Consider the following 17,948-nt stretch of genomic DNA (forward strand, 5'->3'; position numbering starts at 1 on the left):
CCCCACACACACACAGTGCGCTAACCGCTGTCCCACTACTCCCCACACACACACAGAGTGTGCTAACCACTGCACCACCACTCCCCACACGCACACACAGTGTGTTAACCACTGCGCCACCGCTCCCCATGCATGGTGAGCATGGTGAGCGTGGTGAGCGAGCGTGGTGAGTGAGCGTGGTGAGCGTGGTGGGCGTGGTGGGTATGGTGAGTGAGCGTGGTGAGCGTGGTGAGTGAGCGTGGTGAGCGTGGTGAGTGAGCGTGGTGAGCGTGGTGAGTGAGCGTGGTGAGTGTGGTGAGTATGAGCGTGGTGAGCGTGGTGAGCGTGGTGAGCGTGGTGAGGATGAGTGTGGTGAGCGAGCGTGGTGAGCGTGGTGAGCGAGCGTGGTGAGCGTGGTGAGTGAGCGTGGTGAGCGTGGTGAGCGTGGCGAGCGTGGTGAGTGAGCGTGGTGAGTGAGCGTGGTGAGCGTGGTGAGTGAGCGTGGTGAGCGTGGTGAGTGAGCGTGGTGAGCGTGGTGAGCGTGGTGAGTGAGCGTGGTGAGTGAGCGTGGTGAGCGTGGTGAGTATGAGTGTGGTGAGCGTGGTGAGTATGGTGAGTGAGCGTGGTGAGCGTGGTGAGCGTGGTGAGTGAGCGTGGTGAGTGTGGTGAGTATGAGTGTGGTGAGCGTGGTGAGTGAGCGTGGTGAGCGTGGTGAGCGTGGTGAGCGTGGTGAGTATGAGTGTGGTGAGCGTGGTGAGCGTGGTGAGCGTGGTGAGTATGAGTGTGGTGAGCGTGGTGAGTGAGCGTGGTGAGCGTGGTGAGCGTGGTGAGTGAGCGTGGTGAGCGTGGTGAGTGAGCGTGGTGAGCGTGGTGAGTGAGCGTGGTGAGCGTGGTGAGTATGAGTGTGGTGAGCGTGGTGGGTATGGTGAGTGAGCGTGGTGAGCGTGGTGAGCGTGGTGAGTGAGCGTGGTGAGCGTGGTGAGTGAGCGTGGTGAGCGTGGTGAGCGAGCGTGGTGAGCGTGGTGAGCGTGGTGAGCGTGGTGAGTGAGCGTGGTGAGCGTGGTGAGTGAGCGTGGTGAGCGTGGTGAGGATGAGTGTGGTGAGCGTGGTGAGTATGGTGAGTGGGCGTGATGAGTGTAGTGAGTGTGAGTGTGGTGAGCTTGGTGAGCGTGGTGAGTGAGTGGTGAGCGTGGTGAGTGTGTGGTGAGTGAGTGGTGAGTGAGTGGTGAGTGAGTGGGTAAGTGAGTGAGTGAGTGGTGAGTGAGTGGTGAGTGAGTGGTGAGCGTGGTGGTAAGCGTGGTGAGTGGTGAGTGAGTGGTGAGTGAGTAGTGGTGAGTGAGTGGTGAGTAGTGGTGAGTGAGTGGTGAGTGAGTGAGTGAGTGGTGAGTGAGTGAGTGGTGAGTGAGTGGTGAGTGGGTGGTGAGTGAGTGAGTGGTGAGTAGTGGTGAGTGAGTGAGTGGTGAGTGAGTGAGTGGTGAGTGGGTGGTGAGTGAGTGAGTGGTGAGTGAGTGAGTGAGTGGTGAGTGGTGAGTGAGTGGTGAGTGAGTGGTGAGTGAGTGAGTGGTGAGTGAGTGAGTGGTGAGTGAGTGGTGAGTGAGTGAGTGGTGAGTGAGTGGTGAGTGAGTGGTGAGTGAGTGAGTGGTGAGTGGGTGGTGAGTGAGTGAGTGGTGAGTGGGTGGTGAGTGAGTGAGTGGTGAGTGAGTGGTGAGTGAGTGGTGAGTGGGTGGTGAGTGAGTGAGTGGTGAGTGAGTGGTGAGTGAGTGGTGAGTAGTGGTGAGTGAGTGAGTGGTGAGTGAGTGAGTGGTGAGTGGGTGGTGAGTGAGTGAGTGGTGAGTGGGTGGTGAGTGAGTGAGTGGTGAGTGAGTGGTGAGTGAGTGGTGAGTGAGTGGTGAGTGAGTGAGTGGTGAGTGAGTGAGTGGTGAGTGAGTGGTGAGTGAGTGAGTGGTGAGTGAGTGGTGAGTGAGTGGTGAGTGAGTGAGTAGTGAGTGAGTGGTGAGTGAGTGAGTGGTGAGTGGTGAGTAGTGGTGAGTGAGTGAGTGGTGAGTGGGTGGTGAGTGAGTGAGTGGTGAGTGGGTGGTGAGTGAGTGAGTGGTGAGTGAGTGGTGAGTGAGTGGTGAGTGAGTGGTGAGTGAGTGAGTGGTGAGTGAGTGAGTGGTGAGTGAGTGGTGAGTGAGTGAGTGGTGAGTGAGTGGTGAGTGAGTGGTGAGTGAGTGGTGAGCGTGGTGAGTGTGTGGTGAGTGAGTGGTGAGCGTGGTGAGTGTGTGGTGAGTGAGTGGTGAGTGAGTGGTGAGTGAGTGGGTAAGTGAGTGAGTGAGTGGTGAGTGAGTGGTGAGTGAGTGGTGAGTGAGTGGTGAGCGTGGTGGTAAGCGTGGTGAGTGGTGAGTGAGTGGTGAGTGAGTAGTGGTGAGTGAGTGGTGAGTAGTGGTGAGTGAGTGGTGAGTGAGTGAGTGGTGAGTGAGTGGTGAGTGAGTGGTGAGTGAGTGGTGAGTGAGTGAGTAGTGAGTGAGTGGTGAGTGAGTGGTGAGTGGTGAGTGGTGAGTGAGTGGTGAGTGAGTGGTGAGTGAGTGAGTAGTGAGTGAGTGGTGAGTGAGTGGTGAGTGGTGAGTGAGTGAGTGAGTGGTGAGTGGGTGGTGAGTGAGTGAGTGGTGAGTGAGTGGTGAGTGGGTGGTGAGTGAGTGAGTGGTGAGTGAGTGGTGAGTGAGTGGTGAGTGAGTGGTGAGTGAGTGGTGAGTGAGTGGGTAAGTGAGTGAGTGAGTGGTGAGTGAGTGGTGAGTGAGTGGTGAGTGAGTGGTGAGTAGTGGTGAGTGAGTGGTGAGTGAGTGGTGAGTGAGTGAGTGGTGAGTGAGTGGTGAGTGAGTGAGTGGTGAGTGAGTGGTGAGTGAGTGGTGAGTGAGTGAGTGGTGAGTGAGTGGTGAGTGAGTGAGTGGTGAGTGAGTGGTGAGTGAGTGGTGAGTGAGTGGTGAGTGAGTGAGTGGTGAGTGAGTGAGTGGTGAGTGAGTGGTGAGTGGTGAGTGGTGAGTGAGTGGTGAGTGAGTGAGTGGTGAGTGAGTGAGTGGTGAGTGAGTGGTGAGTGAGTGGTGAGTGTATGAGTGAGTGAGTGGTGAGTGAGTGGTGAGTGAGTAGTGAGTGAGTGTATGAGTGAGTGAGTGGTGAGTGAGTGGTGAGTGAGTGGTGAGTGAGTGAGTGGTGAGTGAGTGGTGAGTGAGTGGTGAGTGAGTGGTGAGTGAGTGGTGAGTGAGTGGTGAGTGAGTGAGTGGTGAGTGGGTGGTGAGTGAGTGAGTGGTGAGTGAGTGGTGAGTGAGTGAGTGGTGAGTGAGTGGTGAGTGAGTGGTGAGTGAGTGGTGAGTAGTGGTGAGTGAGTGAGTGGTGAGTGGGTGGTGAGTGAGTGAGTGGTGAGTGAGTGGTGAGTGAGTGGTGAGTGAGTGGTGAGTGAGTGAGTGGTGAGTGAGTGGTGAGTGAGTGGTGAGTGAGTGGGTAAGTGAGTGAGTGAGTGGTGAGTGAGTGGTGAGTGAGTGGTGAGTGAGTGGTGAGCGTGGTGGTAAGCGTGGTGAGTGAGTGGTGAGTGAGTGGTGAGTGAGTGAGTGGTGAGTGAGTGGTGAGTGAGTGAGTGGTGAGTGGTGAGTAGTGGTGAGTGAGTGGTGAGTGAGTGGTGAGTGAGTGGTGAGTGAGTGAGTGGTGAGTGAGTGAGTGGTGAGTGAGTGGTGAGTGAGTGAGTGGTGAGTGAGTGGTGAGTGAGTGGTGAGTGAGTGGTGAGTGAGTGAGTGGTGAGTGAGTGGTGAGTGAGTGGTGAGTGAGTGAGTGGTGAGTGAGTGAGTGGTGAGTGAGTGAGTGGTGAGTGAGTGAGTGAGTGGTGAGTGAGTGGTGAGTGAGTGAGTGGTGAGTGAGTGAGTGGTGAGTGAGTGAGTGAGTGAGTGAGTGGTGAGTGAGTAGTGAGTGAGTGGTGAGTGAGTGAGTGGTGAGTGAGTGGTGAGTGAGTGAGTGGTGAGTGAGTGGTGAGTGAGTGGTGAGTGAGTGGTGAGCGTGGTGAGTGTGTGGTGAGTGAGTGGTGAGCGTGGTGAGTGTGTGGTGAGTGAGTGGTGAGTGAGTGGTGAGTGAGTGGGTAAGTGAGTGAGTGAGTGGTGAGTGAGTGGTGAGTGAGTGGTGAGTGAGTGGTGAGCGTGGTGGTAAGCGTGGTGAGTGGTGAGTGAGTGGTGAGTGAGTAGTGGTGAGTGAGTGGTGAGTAGTGGTGAGTGAGTGGTGAGTGAGTGAGTGGTGAGTGAGTGGTGAGTGAGTGGTGAGTGAGTGGTGAGTGAGTGAGTAGTGAGTGAGTGGTGAGTGAGTGGTGAGTGGTGAGTGGTGAGTGAGTGGTGAGTGAGTGGTGAGTGAGTGAGTAGTGAGTGAGTGGTGAGTGAGTGGTGAGTGGTGAGTGAGTGAGTGAGTGGTGAGTGGGTGGTGAGTGAGTGAGTGGTGAGTGAGTGGTGAGTGGGTGGTGAGTGAGTGAGTGGTGAGTGAGTGGTGAGTGAGTGGTGAGTGAGTGGTGAGTGAGTGGTGAGTGAGTGGGTAAGTGAGTGAGTGAGTGGTGAGTGAGTGGTGAGTGAGTGGTGAGTGAGTGGTGAGTAGTGGTGAGTGAGTGGTGAGTGAGTGGTGAGTGAGTGAGTGGTGAGTGAGTGGTGAGTGAGTGAGTGGTGAGTGAGTGGTGAGTGAGTGGTGAGTGGAGTGAGTGGTGAGTGAGTGAGTGGTGAGTGAGTGGTGAGTGAGTGAGTGAGTGGTGAGTGAGTGGTGAGTGAGTGAGTGGTGAGTGAGTGGTGAGTGGTGAGTGGTGAGTGAGTGGTGAGTGAGTGAGTGGTGAGTGAGTGAGTGGTGAGTGAGTGGTGAGTGAGTGGTGAGTGATGAGTGAGTGAGTGGTGAGTGAGTGGTGAGTGAGTGAGTGAGTGAGTGGTGAGTGAGTGAGTGGTGAGTGAGTGGTGAGTGAGTGGTGAGTGAGTGAGTGGTGAGTGAGTGGTGAGTGAGTGGTGAGTGAGTGGTGAGTGAGTGGTGAGTGAGTGGTGAGTGAGTGAGTGGTGAGTGGTGGTGAGTGAGTGAGTGGTGAGTGAGTGGTGAGTGAGTGAGTGGTGAGTGAGTGGTGAGTGAGTGGTGAGTGAGTGGTGAGTGAGTGGTGAGTGAGTGAGTGGTGAGTGAGTGGTGAGTGAGTGAGTGGTGAGTGAGTGGTGAGTGAGTGGTGAGTGAGTGGTGAGTGAGTGAGTGGTGAGTGAGTGGTGAGTGAGTGGTGAGTGAGTGAGTGAGTGAGTGAGTGAGTGGTGAGTGAGTGGTGAGTGAGTGGTGAGTGAGTGGTGAGTGAGTGGTGTGAGTGAGGTGAGTGAGTGGTGAGTGAGTGGTGAGTGAGTGAGTGGTGAGTGAGTGGTGAGTGAGTGAGTGGTGAGTGGTGAGTGAGTGGTGAGTGAGTGGTGAGTGAGTGGTGAGTGAGTGGTGAGTGAGTGAGTGGTGAGTGAGTGAGTGGTGAGTGAGTGGTGAGTGAGTGAGTGGTGAGTGAGTGGTGAGTGAGTGGTGAGTGAGTGGTGAGTGAGTGAGTGGTGAGTGAGTGAGTGAGTGAGTGGTGAGTGAGTGGTGAGTGGTGAGTGAGTGGTGAGTGAGTGAGTGAGTGGTGAGTGAGTGAGTGAGTGAGTGGTGAGTGAGTGGTGAGTGAGTGAGTGGTGAGTGAGTGAGTGGTGAGTGAGTGAGTGAGTGAGTGAGTGGTGAGTGAGTGGTGAGTGAGTGGTGAGTGAGTGAGTGAGTGGTGAGTGAGTGAGTGGTGAGTGAGTGAGTGAGTGAGTGGTGAGTGAGTGAGTGGTGAGTGAGTGGTGAGTGGTGAGTGAGTGGTGAGTGAGTGGTGAGTGAGTGGTGAGTGAGTGAGTGAGTGGTGAGTGGTGAGTGAGTGGTGAGTGAGTGGTGAGTGAGTGGTGAGTGAGTGAGTGGTGAGTGAGTGGTGAGTGAGTGGTGAGTGAGTGAGTGGTGAGTGAGTGAGTGAGTGAGTGAGTGGTGAGTGAGTGAGTGGTGAGTGAGTGAGTGGTGAGTGGTGAGTGAGTGGTGAGTGAGTGAGTGGTGAGTGGTGAGTGAGTGGTGAGTGGTGAGTGGTGAGTGAGTGAGTGGTGAGTGAGTGGTGAGTGGTGAGTGAGTGGTGAGTGAGTGAGTGGTGAGTGAGTGAGTGAGTGGTGAGTGGTGAGTGAGTGAGTGAGTGGTGAGTGGTGAGTGAGTGGTGAGTGGTGAGTGAGTGAGTGTGAGTGGTGAGTGAGTGAGTGGTGAGTGGTGAGTGAGTGGTGAGTGGTGAGTGAGTGGTGAGTGGTGAGTGAGTGAGTGGTGAGTGAGTGGTGAGTGAGTGAGTGGTGAGTGGTGAGTGAGTGAGTGGTGAGTGAGTGTGTGTGAGTGTGAGTGAGTGGTGAGTGGTGAGTGGTGAGTGAGTGAGTGGTGAGTGGTGAGTGAGTGGTGAGTGGTGAGTGAGTGAGTGGTGAGTGAGTGGTGAGTGGTGAGTGAGTGGTGAGTGGTGAGTGAGTGAGTGAGTGGTGAGTGAGTGGTGAGTGAGTGAGTGGTGAGTGAGTGAGTGAGTGGTGAGTGAGTGGTGAGTGGTGAGTGAGTGTGTGAGTGAGTGAGTGAGTGGTGAGTGAGTGGTGAGTGGTGAGTGAGTGGTGAGTGAGTGTATGAGTGAGTGAGTGGTGAGTGAGTGGTGAGTGAGTGGTGAGTGAGTGAGTGAGTGGTGAGTGAGTGGTGAGTGAGTAGTGAGTGAGTGTATGAGTGAGTGAGTGGTGAGTGAGTGAGTGAGTGGTGAGTGAGTGAGTGTAGAGTGAGTGAGTGGTGAGTGAGTGGTGAGTGAGTGGTGAGTGAGTGAGTGGTGAGTGGTGAGTGTATGAGTGAGTGTATGAGTGAGTGGTGAGTGAGTGAGTGGTGGTGAGTGGTGAGTGAGTGGTGAGTGAGTGAGTGTGAGTGGTGAGTGTATGAGTGAGTGTATGAGTGAGTGAGTGAGTGTATGAGTGAGTGTATGAGTGGTGAGTGAGTGAGTGGTGAGTGAGTGAGTGTTGAGTGAGTGTATGAGTGAGTGAGTGAGTGTATGAGTGAGTGTATGAGTGGTGAGTGAGTGAGTGGTGAGTGAGTGACCTGTAGGTGAGTGAGTGTGAGTGAGTGACCTGTAGAGGTGAGTGAGTGGTGAGTGAGTGGTGAGTGAGTGGTGAGTGAGTGGTGAGTGACCTGTAGAGGTGAGTGTATGAGTGAGTGAGTGAGTGGTGAGTGAGTGGTGAGTGACCTGTAGAGGTGAGTGTATGAGTGAGTGAGTGAGTGGTGAGTGAGTGGTGAGTGACCTGTAGAGGTGAGTGTATGAGTGAGTGAGTGAGTGGTGAGTGAGTGGTGAGTGACCTGTAGAGGTGAGTGTATGAGTGAGTGAGTGAGTGGTGAGTGAGTGGTGAGTGACCTGTAGAGGTGAGTGTATGAGTGAGTGAGTGAGTGGTGAGTGAGTGGTGAGTGACCTGTAGAGGTGAGTGTATGAGTGAGTGAGTGAGTGGTGAGTGAGTGGTGAGTGACCTGTAGAGGTGAGTGTATGAGTGAGTGAGTGAGTGGTGAGTGAGTGGTGAGTGACCTGTAGAGGTGAGTGTATGAGTGAGTGTATGAGTGAGTGAGTGAGTGGTGAGTGAGTGGTGAGTGACCTGTAGAGGTGAGTGTATGAGTGAGTGAGTGAGTGGTGAGTGAGTGGTGAGTGACCTGTAGAGGTGAGTGTATGAGTGAGTGTATGAGTGAGTGTATGAGTGAGTGAGTGGTGAGTGAGTGGTGAGTGACCTGTAGAGGTGAGTGTATGAGTGAGTGAGTGGTGAGTGAGTGGTGAGTGACCTGTAGAGGTGAGTGTATGAGTGAGTGAGTGAGTGGTGAGTGAGTGGTGAGTGACCTGTAGAGGTGAGTGTATGAGTGAGTGTATGAGTGAGTGTATGAGTGAGTGTATGAGTGAGTGAGTGAGTGGTGAGTGACCTGTAGAGGTGAGTGTATGAGTGAGTGAGTGGTGAGTGAGTGGTGAGTGACCTGTAGAGGTGAGTGTATGAGTGAGTGTATGAGTGAGTGTATGAGTGAGTGAGTGAGTGGTGAGTGAGTGGTGAGTGACCTGTAGAGGTGAGTGTATGAGTGAGTGTTGAGTGAGTGTATGAGTGAGTGAGTGAGTGGTGAGTGAGTGGTGAGTGACCTGTAGAGGTGAGTGTATGAGTGAGTGAGTGAGTGGTGAGTGAGTGGTGAGTGACCTGTAGAGGTGAGTGTATGAGTGAGTGAGTGAGTGGTGAGTGAGTGGTGAGTGACTGTAGAGGTGAGTGTATGAGTGAGTGAGTGAGTGGTGAGTGAGTGGTGAGTGACCTGTAGAGGTGAGTGTATGAGTGAGTGGTGAGTGAGTGAGTGGTGAGTGAGTGGTGAGTGACTGTAGAGGTGAGTGTAGTGAGTGAGTGAGTGAGTGGTGAGTGAGTGGTGAGTGACCTGTAGAGGTGAGTGTAGTGAGTGAGTGAGTGAGTGGTGAGTGAGTGGTGAGTGACTGTAGAGGTGAGTGTAGTGAGTGAGTGAGTGAGTGGTGAGTGAGTGGTGAGTGAGTGAGTGGTGAGTGAGTGAGTGGTGAGTGAGTGAGTGGTGAGTGGTGAGTGAGTGAGTGAGTGAGTGGTGAGTGAGTGAGTGAGTGGTGAGTGAGTGGTGAGTGAGTGAGTGGTGAGTGGTGAGTGAGTGGTGAGTGAGTGGTGAGTGAGTGGTGAGTGAGTGAGTGGTGAGTGAGTGGTGAGTGAGTGGTGAGTGAGTGAGTGGTGAGTGAGTGAGTGGTGAGTGAGTGGTGAGTGAGTGAGTGAGTGGTGAGTGAGTGAGTGAGTGAGTGAGTAGTGGTGAGTGGTGAGTGAGTGGTGAGTGAGTGGTGAGTGAGTGGTGAGTGAGTGAGTGGTGAGTGAGTGGTGAGTGAGTGGTGAGTGAGTGGTGAGTGAGTGGTGAGTGAGTGAGTGGTGAGTGGGTGGTGAGTGAGTGAGTGGTGAGTGAGTGGTGAGTGAGTGAGTGGTGAGTGAGTGGTGAGTGAGTGGTGAGTGAGTGGTGAGTGAGTGGTGAGTGAGTGAGTGGTGAGTGGGTGGTGAGTGAGTGAGTGGTGAGTGAGTGGTGAGTGAGTGAGTGGTGAGTGAGTGGTGAGTGAGTGGTGAGTGAGTGGTGAGTGAGTGGTGAGTGAGTGGTGAGTGAGTGAGTGGTGAGTGGGTGGTGAGTGAGTGAGTGGTGAGTGAGTGGTGAGTGAGTGAGTGGTGAGTGAGTGGTGAGTGAGTGGTGAGTGAGTGGTGAGTGAGTGGTGAGTGAGTGAGTGGTGAGTGGAGTGGTGAGTGAGTGAGTGGTGAGTGAGTGGTGAGTGAGTGGTGAGTGAGTGGTGAGTGAGTGAGTGGTGAGTGAGTGGTGAGTGAGTGAGTGGTGAGTGAGTGGGTGAGTGAGTGAGTGAGTGGTGAGTGAGTGGTGAGTGAGTGGTGAGTGAGTGGTGAGGTGAGTGGTGAGTGCGTGGTGAGTGAGTGGTGAGTGAGTGGTGAGTGAGTGAGTGGTGAGTGAGTGGTGAGTGAGTGAGTGGTGAGTGGTGAGTGAGTGGTGAGTGAGTGGTGAGTGAGTGGTGAGTGAGTGGTGAGTGAGTGAGTGGTGAGTGAGTGAGTGGTGAGTGGTGAGTGGTGAGTGAGTGTGAGTGGTGAGTGAGTGGTGAGTGAGTGGTGAGTGAGTGAGTGGTGAGTGAGTGAGTGGTGAGTGAGTGGTGAGTGAGTGGTGAGTGAGTGAGTGGTGAGTGGTGAGTGGTGAGTGAGTGAGTGGTGAGTGAGTGAGTGAGTGGTGAGTGAGTGGTGAGTGAGTGAGTGGTGAGTGAGTGAGTGGTGAGTGAGTGAGTGAGTGAGTGAGTGGTGAGTGAGTGGTGAGTGAGTGGTGAGTGAGTGGTGAGTGGTGAGTGAGTGAGTGGTGAGTGAGTGGTGAGTGAGTGGTGAGTGAGTGAGTGGTGAGTGAGTGGTGAGTGGTGAGTGAGTGGTGAGTGAGTGGTGAGTGAGTGGTGAGTGAGTGAGTGAGTGGTGAGTGGTGAGTGAGTGGTGAGTGAGTGGTGAGTGAGTGGTGAGTGAGTGAGTGGTGAGTGAGTGGTGAGTGAGTGGTGAGTGAGTGAGTGGTGAGTGAGTGAGTGAGTGAGTGGTGAGTGAGTGAGTGGTGAGTGAGTAGTGGTGAGTGGTGAGTGAGTGGTGAGTGAGTGAGTGGTGAGTGGTGAGTGAGTGGTGAGTGGTGAGTGGTGAGTGAGTGAGTGGTGAGTGAGTGGTGAGTGGTGAGTGAGTGGTGAGTGAGTGAGTGAGTGAGTGAGTGAGTGAGTGGTGAGTGGTGAGTGAGTGAGTGAGTGGTGAGTGGTGAGTGAGTGGTGAGTGTGAGTGAGTGAGTGAGTGAGTGGTGAGTGAGTGAGTGAGTGAGTGGTGAGTGAGTGGTGAGTGGTGAGTGAGTGGTGAGTGGTGAGTGAGTGAGTGGTGAGTGAGTGGTGAGTGAGTGAGTGGTGAGTGGTGAGTGAGTGAGTGGTGAGTGAGTGTGTGGTGAGTGGTGAGTGAGTGGTGAGTGGTGAGTGGTGAGTGAGTGAGTGGTGAGTGGTGAGTGAGTGGTGAGTGGTGAGTGAGTGAGTGGTGAGTGAGTGGTGAGTGGTGAGTGAGTGGTGAGTGGTGAGTGAGTGAGTGGTGGTGAGTGAGTGGTGAGTGAGTGAGTGGTGAGTGAGTGAGTGAGTGGTGAGTGAGTGGTGAGTGGTGAGTGAGTGGTGAGTGAGTGAGTGAGTGGTGAGTGAGTGGTGAGTGGTGAGTGAGTGGTGAGTGAGTGTATGAGTGAGTGAGTGGTGAGTGAGTGGTGAGTGAGTGGTGAGTGAGTGAGTGAGTGGTGAGTGAGTGGTGAGTGATGTAGTGAGTGAGTGTATGAGTGAGTGAGTGGTGAGTGAGTGAGTGAGTGGTGAGTGAGTGAGTGTATGAGTGAGTGAGTGGTGGTGAGTGGTGAGTGAGTGGTGAGTGAGTGAGTGGTGAGTGGTGAGTGTATGAGTGAGTGTATGAGTGAGTGGTGAGTGAGTGAGTGGTGGTGAGTGGTGAGTGAGTGGTGAGTGAGTGAGTGGTGAGTGGTGAGTGTATGAGTGAGTGTATGAGTGAGTGAGTGAGTGTATGAGTGAGTGTATGAGTGGTGAGTGAGTGAGTGGTGAGTGAGTGAGTGTATGAGTGAGTGTATGAGTGAGTGAGTGAGTGTATGAGTGAGTGTATGAGTGGTGAGTGAGTGAGTGGTGAGTGAGTGACCTGTAGAGGTGAGTGAGTGGTGAGTGAGTGACCTGTAGAGGTGAGTGAGTGGTGAGTGAGTGGTGAGTGAGTGGTGAGTGAGTGGTGAGTGACCTGTAGAGGTGAGTGTATGAGTGAGTGAGTGAGTGGTGAGTGAGTGGTGAGTGACCTGTAGAGGTGAGTGTATGAGTGAGTGAGTGAGTGGTGAGTGAGTGGTGAGTGACCTGTAGAGGTGAGTGTATGAGTGAGTGAGTGAGTGGTGAGTGAGTGGTGAGTGACCTGTAGAGGTGAGTGTATGAGTGAGTGAGTGAGTGGTGAGTGAGTGGTGAGTGACCTGTAGAGGTGAGTGTATGAGTGAGTGAGTGAGTGGTGAGTGAGTGGTGAGTGACCTGTAGAGGTGAGTGTATGAGTGAGTGAGTGAGTGGTGAGTGAGTGGTGAGTGACCTGTAGAGGTGAGTGTATGAGTGAGTGAGTGAGTGGTGAGTGAGTGGTGAGTGACCTGTAGAGGTGAGTGTATGAGTGAGTGTATGAGTGAGTGAGTGAGTGGTGAGTGAGTGGTGAGTGACCTGTAGAGGTGAGTGTATGAGTGAGTGAGTGAGTGAGTGGTGAGTGAGTGGTGAGTGACCTGTAGAGGTGAGTGTATGAGTGAGTGTATGAGTGAGTGTATGAGTGAGTGAGTGGTGAGTGAGTGGTGAGTGACCTGTAGAGGTGAGTGTATGAGTGAGTGAGTGGTGAGTGAGTGGTGAGTGACCTGTAGAGGTGAGTGTATGAGTGAGTGAGTGAGTGGTGAGTGAGTGGTGAGTGACCTGTAGAGGTGAGTGTATGAGTGAGTGTATGAGTGAGTGTATGAGTGAGTGTATGAGTGAGTGAGTGAGTGGTGAGTGACCTGTAGAGGTGAGTGTATGAGTGAGTGAGTGAGTGGTGAGTGAGTGGTGAGTGACCTGTAGAGGTGAGTGTATGAGTGAGTGTATGAGTGAGTGTATGAGTGAGTGAGTGAGTGGTGAGTGAGTGGTGAGTGACCTGTAGAGGTGAGTGTATGAGTGAGTGTATGAGTGAGTGTATGAGTGAGTGAGTGAGTGGTGAGTGAGTGGTGAGTGACCTGTAGAGGTGAGTGTATGAGTGAGTGAGTGAGTGGTGAGTGAGTGGTGAGTGACCTGTAGAGGTGAGTGTATGAGTGAGTGAGTGAGTGGTGAGTGAGTGGTGAGTGACCTGTAGAGGTGAGTGTATGAGTGAGTGAGTGAGTGGTGAGTGAGTGGTGAGTGACCTGTAGAGGTGAGTGTATGAGTGAGTGTATGAGTGAGTGAGTGGTGAGTGAGTGGTGAGTGACCTGTAGAGGTGAGTGTATGAGTGAGTGAGTGAGTGGTGAGTGAGTGGTGAGTGACCTGTAGAGGTGAGTGTATGAGTGAGTGAGTGAGTGGTGAGTGAGTGGTGAGTGACCTGTAGAGGTGAGTGTATGAGTGAGTGAGTGAGTGGTGAGTGAGTGGTGAGTGAGTGAGTGGTGAGTGAGTGAGTGGTGAGTGAGTGAGTGGTGAGTGAGTGAGTAGTGAGTGAGTGGTGAGTGAGTGAGTGAGTGGTGAGTGAGTGGTGAGTGAGTAGTGGTGAGTGGTGAGTGAGTGGTGAGTGAGTGGTGAGTGAGTGGTGAGTGAGTGAGTGGTGAGTGAGTGGTGAGTGAGTGGTGAGTGAGTGAGTGGTGAGTGAGTGAGTGGTGAGTGAGTGGTGAGTGAGTGAGTGAGTGGTGAGTGAGTGAGTGGTGAGTGAGTAGTGGTGAGTGGTGAGTGAGTGGTGAGTGAGTGGTGAGTGAGTGGTGAGTGGTGAGTGGTGAGTGGTGAGTGAGTGAGTGGTGAGTGAGTGGTGAGTGGTGAGTGAGTGGTGAGTGAGTGAGTAGTGAGTGAGTGAGTGAGTGGTGAGTGGTGAGTGAGTGAGTGGTGAGTGGTGAGTGAGTGGTGAGTGGTGAGTGAGTGAGTAGTGAGTGGTGAGTGAGTGAGTGGTGAGTGGTGAGTGAGTGGTGAGTGAGTGGTGAGTGGTGAGTGGTGAGTGAGTGGTGAGTGAGTGGTGAGTGAGTGAGTGGTGAGTGGTGAGTGAGTGAGTGGTGAGTGAGTGTGTGGTGAGTGGTGAGTGAGTGGTGAGTGGTGAGTGGTGAGTGAGTGAGTGGTGAGTGGTGAGTGAGTGGTGAGTGGTGAGTGAGTGAGTGGTGAGTGAGTGGTGAGTGGTGAGTGAGTGGTGAGTGGTGAGTGAGTGAGTGGTGAGTGAGTGTATGAGTGAGTGAGTGGTGAGTGGTGAGTGAGTGAGTGGTGAGTGAGTGAGTGAGTGGTGAGTGAGTGGTGAGTGGTGAGTGAGTGGTGAGTGAGTGGTGAGTGAGTGAGTGGTGAGTGAGTGGTGAGTGAGTGTATGAGTGAGTGAGTGGTGAGTGAGTGGTGAGTGAGTGAGTGAGTGGTGAGTGAGTGGTGAGTGAGTAGTGAGTGAGTGTATGAGTGAGTGAGTGGTGAGTGAGTGAGTGAGTGGTGAGTGAGTGAGTGAGTGAGTGTATGAGTGAGTGAGTGGTGGTGAGTGGTGAGTGAGTGGTGAGTGAGTGAGTGAGTGGTGAGTGGTGAGTGTATGAGTGAGTGTATGAGTGAGTGTATGAGTGAGTGGTGAGTGAGTGAGTGGTGGTGAGTGGTGAGTGAGTGGTGAGTGAGTGAGTGGTGAGTGGTGAGTGTATGAGTGAGTGTATGAGTGAGTGAGTGAGTGTATGAGTGAGTGTATGAGTGGTGAGTGAGTGAGTGGTGAGTGAGTGAGTGTATGAGTGAGTGTATGAGTGAGTGAGTGAGTGTATGAGTGAGTGTATGAGTGGTGAGTGAGTGAGTGGTGAGTGAGTGACCTGTAGAGGTGAGTGAGTGGTGAGTGAGTGACCTGTAGAGGTGAGTGAGTGGTGAGTGAGTGGTGAGTGAGTGGTGAGTGAGTGGTGAGTGACCTGTAGAGGTGAGTGTATGAGTGAGTGAGTGAGTGGTGAGTGAGTGGTGAGTGACCTGTAGAGGTGAGTGTATGAGTGAGTGAGTGAGTGGTGAGTGAGTGTATGAGTGAGTGAGTGAGTGGTGAGTGAGTGGTGAGTGACCTGTAGAGGTGAGTGTATGAGTGAGTGAGTGAGTGGTGAGTGAGTGGTGAGTGACCTGTAGAGGTGAGTGTATGAGTGAGTGAGTGAGTGGTGAGTGAGTGGTGAGTGACCTGTAGAGGTGAGTGTATGAGTGAGTGTATGAGTGAGTGAGTGAGTGGTGAGTGAGTGGTGAGTGACCTGTAGAGGTGAGTGTATGAGTGAGTGAGTGAGTGAGTGGTGAGTGAGTGGTGAGTGACCTGTAGAGGTGAGTGTATGAGTGAGTGTATGAGTGAGTGTATGAGTGAGTGAGTGAGTGGTGAGTGAGTGGTGAGTGACCTGTAGAGGTGAGTGTATGAGTGAGTGAGTGGTGAGTGAGTGGTGAGTGACCTGTAGAGGTGAGTGTATGAGTGAGTGAGTGAGTGGTGAGTGAGTGGTGAGTGACCTGTAGAGGTGAGTGTATGAGTGAGTGAGTGAGTGGTGAGTGAGTGGTGAGTGACCTGTAGAGGTGAGTGTATGAGTGAGTGTATGAGTGAGTGTATGAGTGAGTGAGTGAGTGGTGAGTGAGTGGTGAGTGACCTGTAGAGGTGAGTGTATGAGTGAGTGTATGAGTGAGTGTATGAGTGAGTGAGTGAGTGGTGAGTGAGTGGTGAGTGACCTGTAGAGGTGAGTGTATGAGTGAGTGAGTGAGTGGTGAGTGAGTGGTGAGTGACCTGTAGAGGTGAGTGTATGAGTGAGTGAGTGAGTGGTGAGTGAGTGGTGAGTGACCTGTAGAGGTGAGTGTATGAGTGAGTGAGTGAGTGGTGAGTGAGTGGTGAGTGACCTGTAGAGGTGAGTGTATGAGTGAGTGTATGAGTGAGTGAGTGGTGAGTGAGTGGTGAGTGACCTGTAGAGGTGAGTGTATGAGTGAGTGAGTGAGTGGTGAGTGAGTGGTGAGTGACCTGTAGAGGTGAGTGTATGAGTGAGTGAGTGAGTGGTGAGTGAGTGGTGAGTGACCTGTAGAGGTGAGTGTATGAGTGAGTGAGTGAGTGGTGAGTGAGTGGTGAGTGACCTGTAGAGGTGAGTGTATGAGTGAGTGAGTGAGTGGTGAGTGAGTGGTGAGTGACCTGTAGAGGTGAGTGTATGAGTGAGTGAGTGAGTGGTGAGTGAGTGGTGAGTGACCTGTAGAGGTGAGTGTATGAGTGAGTGAGTGGTGAGTGAGTGAGTGGTGAGTGAGTGGTGAGTGAGTGAGTGGTGAGTGACCTGTAGAGGTGAGTGTCGCAGGGTGAGTGAGTGAGTGACCTGTAGAGGTGAGTGTCGCAGGGTGAGTGAGTGGTGAGTGAGTGTATGAGTGAGTGAGTGGTGAGTGAGTGACCTGTAGAGGTGAGTGTCGCAGGGTGAGTGAGTGAGTGAGTGACCTGTAGAGGTGAGTGTCGCAGGGTGAGTGAGTGAGTGAGTGACCTGTAGAGGTGAGTGTCGCAGGGTGAGTGAGTGGTGAGTGACCTGTAGAGGTGAGTGTCGCAGGGTGAGTGAGTGAGTGAGTGACCTGTAGAGGTGAGTGTCGCAGGGTGAGTGAGTGGTGAGTGAGTGTATGAGTGAGTGAGTGGTGAGTGAGTGACCTGTAGAGGTGAGTGTCGCAGGGTGAGTGAGTGAGTGAGTGACCTGTAGAGGTGAGTGTCGCAGGGTGAGTGAGTGAGTGAGTGACCTGTAGAGGTGAGTGTCACAGGGTGAGTGAGTGGTGAGTGACCTGTAGAGGTGAGTGTCGCAGGGTGAGTGAGTGAGTGACCTGTAGAGGTGAGTGTCGCAGGGTGAGTGAGTGGTGAGTGAGTGTATGAGTGAGTGAGTGGTGAGTGAGTGACCTGTAGAGGTGAGTGTCGCAGGGTGAGTGAGTGAGTGACCTGTAGAGGTGAGTGTCGCAGGGTGAGTGAGTGGTGAGTGACCTGTAGAGGTGAGTGTCGCAGGGTGAGTGAGTGACCTGTAGAGGTGAGTGTCGCAGGATGAGTGAGTGGTGAGTGAGTGTATGAGTGAGTGAGTGGTGAGTGAGTGACCTGTAGAGGTGAGTGTCGCAGGGTGAGTGAGTGAGTGAGTGACCTGTAGAGGTGAGTGTCGCAGGGTGAGTGAGTGGTGAGTGACCTGTAGAGGTGAGTGTCGCAGGGTGAGTGAGTGAGTGAGTGACCTGTAGAGGTGAGTGTCGCAGGGTGAGTGAGTGGTGAGTGAGTGTATGAGTGAGTGAGTGGTGAGTGAGTGACCTGTAGAGGTGAGTGTCGCAGGGTGAGTGAGTGAGTGACCTGTAGAGGTGAGTGTCGCAGGGTGAGTGAGTGAGTGAGTGACCTGTAGAGGTGAGTGTCGCAGGGTGAGTGAGTGGTGAGTGACCTGTAGAGGTGAGTGTCGCAGGGTGAGTGAGTGAGTGACCTGTAGAGGTGAGTGTCGCAGGGTGAGTGAGTGGTGAGTGAGTGTATGAGTGAGTGAGTGGTGAGTGAGTGACCTGTAGAGGTGAGTGTCGCAGGGTGAGTGAGTGAGTGAGTGACCTGTAGAGGTGAGTGTCGCAGGGTGAGTGAGTGAGTGAGTGACCTGTAGAGGTGAGTGTCGCAGGGTGAGTGAGTGGTGAGTGACCTGTAGAGGTGAGTGTCGCAGGGTGAGTGAGTGAGTGAGTGACCTGTAGAGGTGAGTGTCGCAGGGTGAGTGAGTGGTGAGTGAGTGTATGAGTGAGTGAGTGGTGAGTGAGTGACCTGTAGAGGTGAGTGTCGCAGGGTGAGTGAGTGAGTGACCTGTAGAGGTGAGTGTCGCAGGGTGAGTGAGTGGTGAGTGACCTGTAGAGGTGAGTGTCGCAGGGTGAGTGAGTGAGTGAGTGAGTGACCTGTAGAGGTGAGTGTCGCAGGATGAGTGAGTGGTGAGTGAGTGTATGAGTGAGTGAGTGGTGAGTGAGTGACCTGTAGAGGTGAGTGTCGCAGGGTGAGTGAGTGAGTGACCTGTAGAGGTGAGTGTCGCAGGGTGAGTGAGTGGTGAGTGACCTGTAGAGGTGAGTGTCGCAGGGTGAGTGAGTGAGTGACCTGTAGAGGTGAGTGTCGCAGGGTGAGTGAGTGGTGAGTGAGTGTATGAGTGAGTGAGTGGTGAGTGAGTGACCTGTAGAGGTGAGTGTCGCAGGGTGAGTGAGTGAGTGAGTGACCTGTAGAGGTGAGTGTCGCAGGGTGAGTGAGTGGTGAGTGACCTGTAGAGGTGAGTGTCGCAGGGTGAGTGAGTGAGTGAGTGACCTGTAGAGGTGAGTGTCGCAGGGTGAGTGAGTGGTGAGTGAGTGTATGAGTGAGTGAGTGGTGAGTGAGTGACCTGTAGAGGTGAGTGTCGCAGGGTGAGTGAGTGAGTGACCTGTAGAGGTGAGTGTCGCAGGGTGAGTGAGTGGTGAGTGACCTGTAGAGGTGAGTGTCGCAGGGTGAGTGAGTGAGTGAGTGACCTGTAGAGGTGAGTGTCGCAGGGTGAGTGAGTGGTGAGTGAGTGTATGAGTGAGTGAGTGGTGAGTGAGTGACCTGTAGAGGTGAGTGTCGCAGGGTGAGTGAGTGAGTGAGTGGTGAGTGAGTGACCTGTAGAGGTGAGTGGTGAGTGTATGAGTGAGTGAGTGGTGAGTGAGTGACCTGTAGAGGTGAGTGAGTGGTGAGTGAGTGAGTGGTGAGTGAGTGAGTGAGTGGTGGTGA

General features: G+C 53.5%; 1 protein-coding gene across 1 annotated transcript in view; it reads right to left on the minus strand.

Moving 5' to 3' along the window:
* Positions 1–17,948, minus strand: part of SMG9 (SMG9 nonsense mediated mRNA decay factor) — a 55,133-nt gene that overhangs the window by 25,482 nt on the left and 11,703 nt on the right. The gene's annotated exons all lie outside the window — the stretch shown is intronic.

Source organism: Lampetra fluviatilis, chromosome 67, assembly GCF_964198595.1.
Source record: "Lampetra fluviatilis chromosome 67, kcLamFluv1.1, whole genome shotgun sequence".
In the NCBI taxonomy this organism is placed as follows: Eukaryota; Metazoa; Chordata; class Hyperoartia; order Petromyzontiformes; family Petromyzontidae; genus Lampetra; species Lampetra fluviatilis.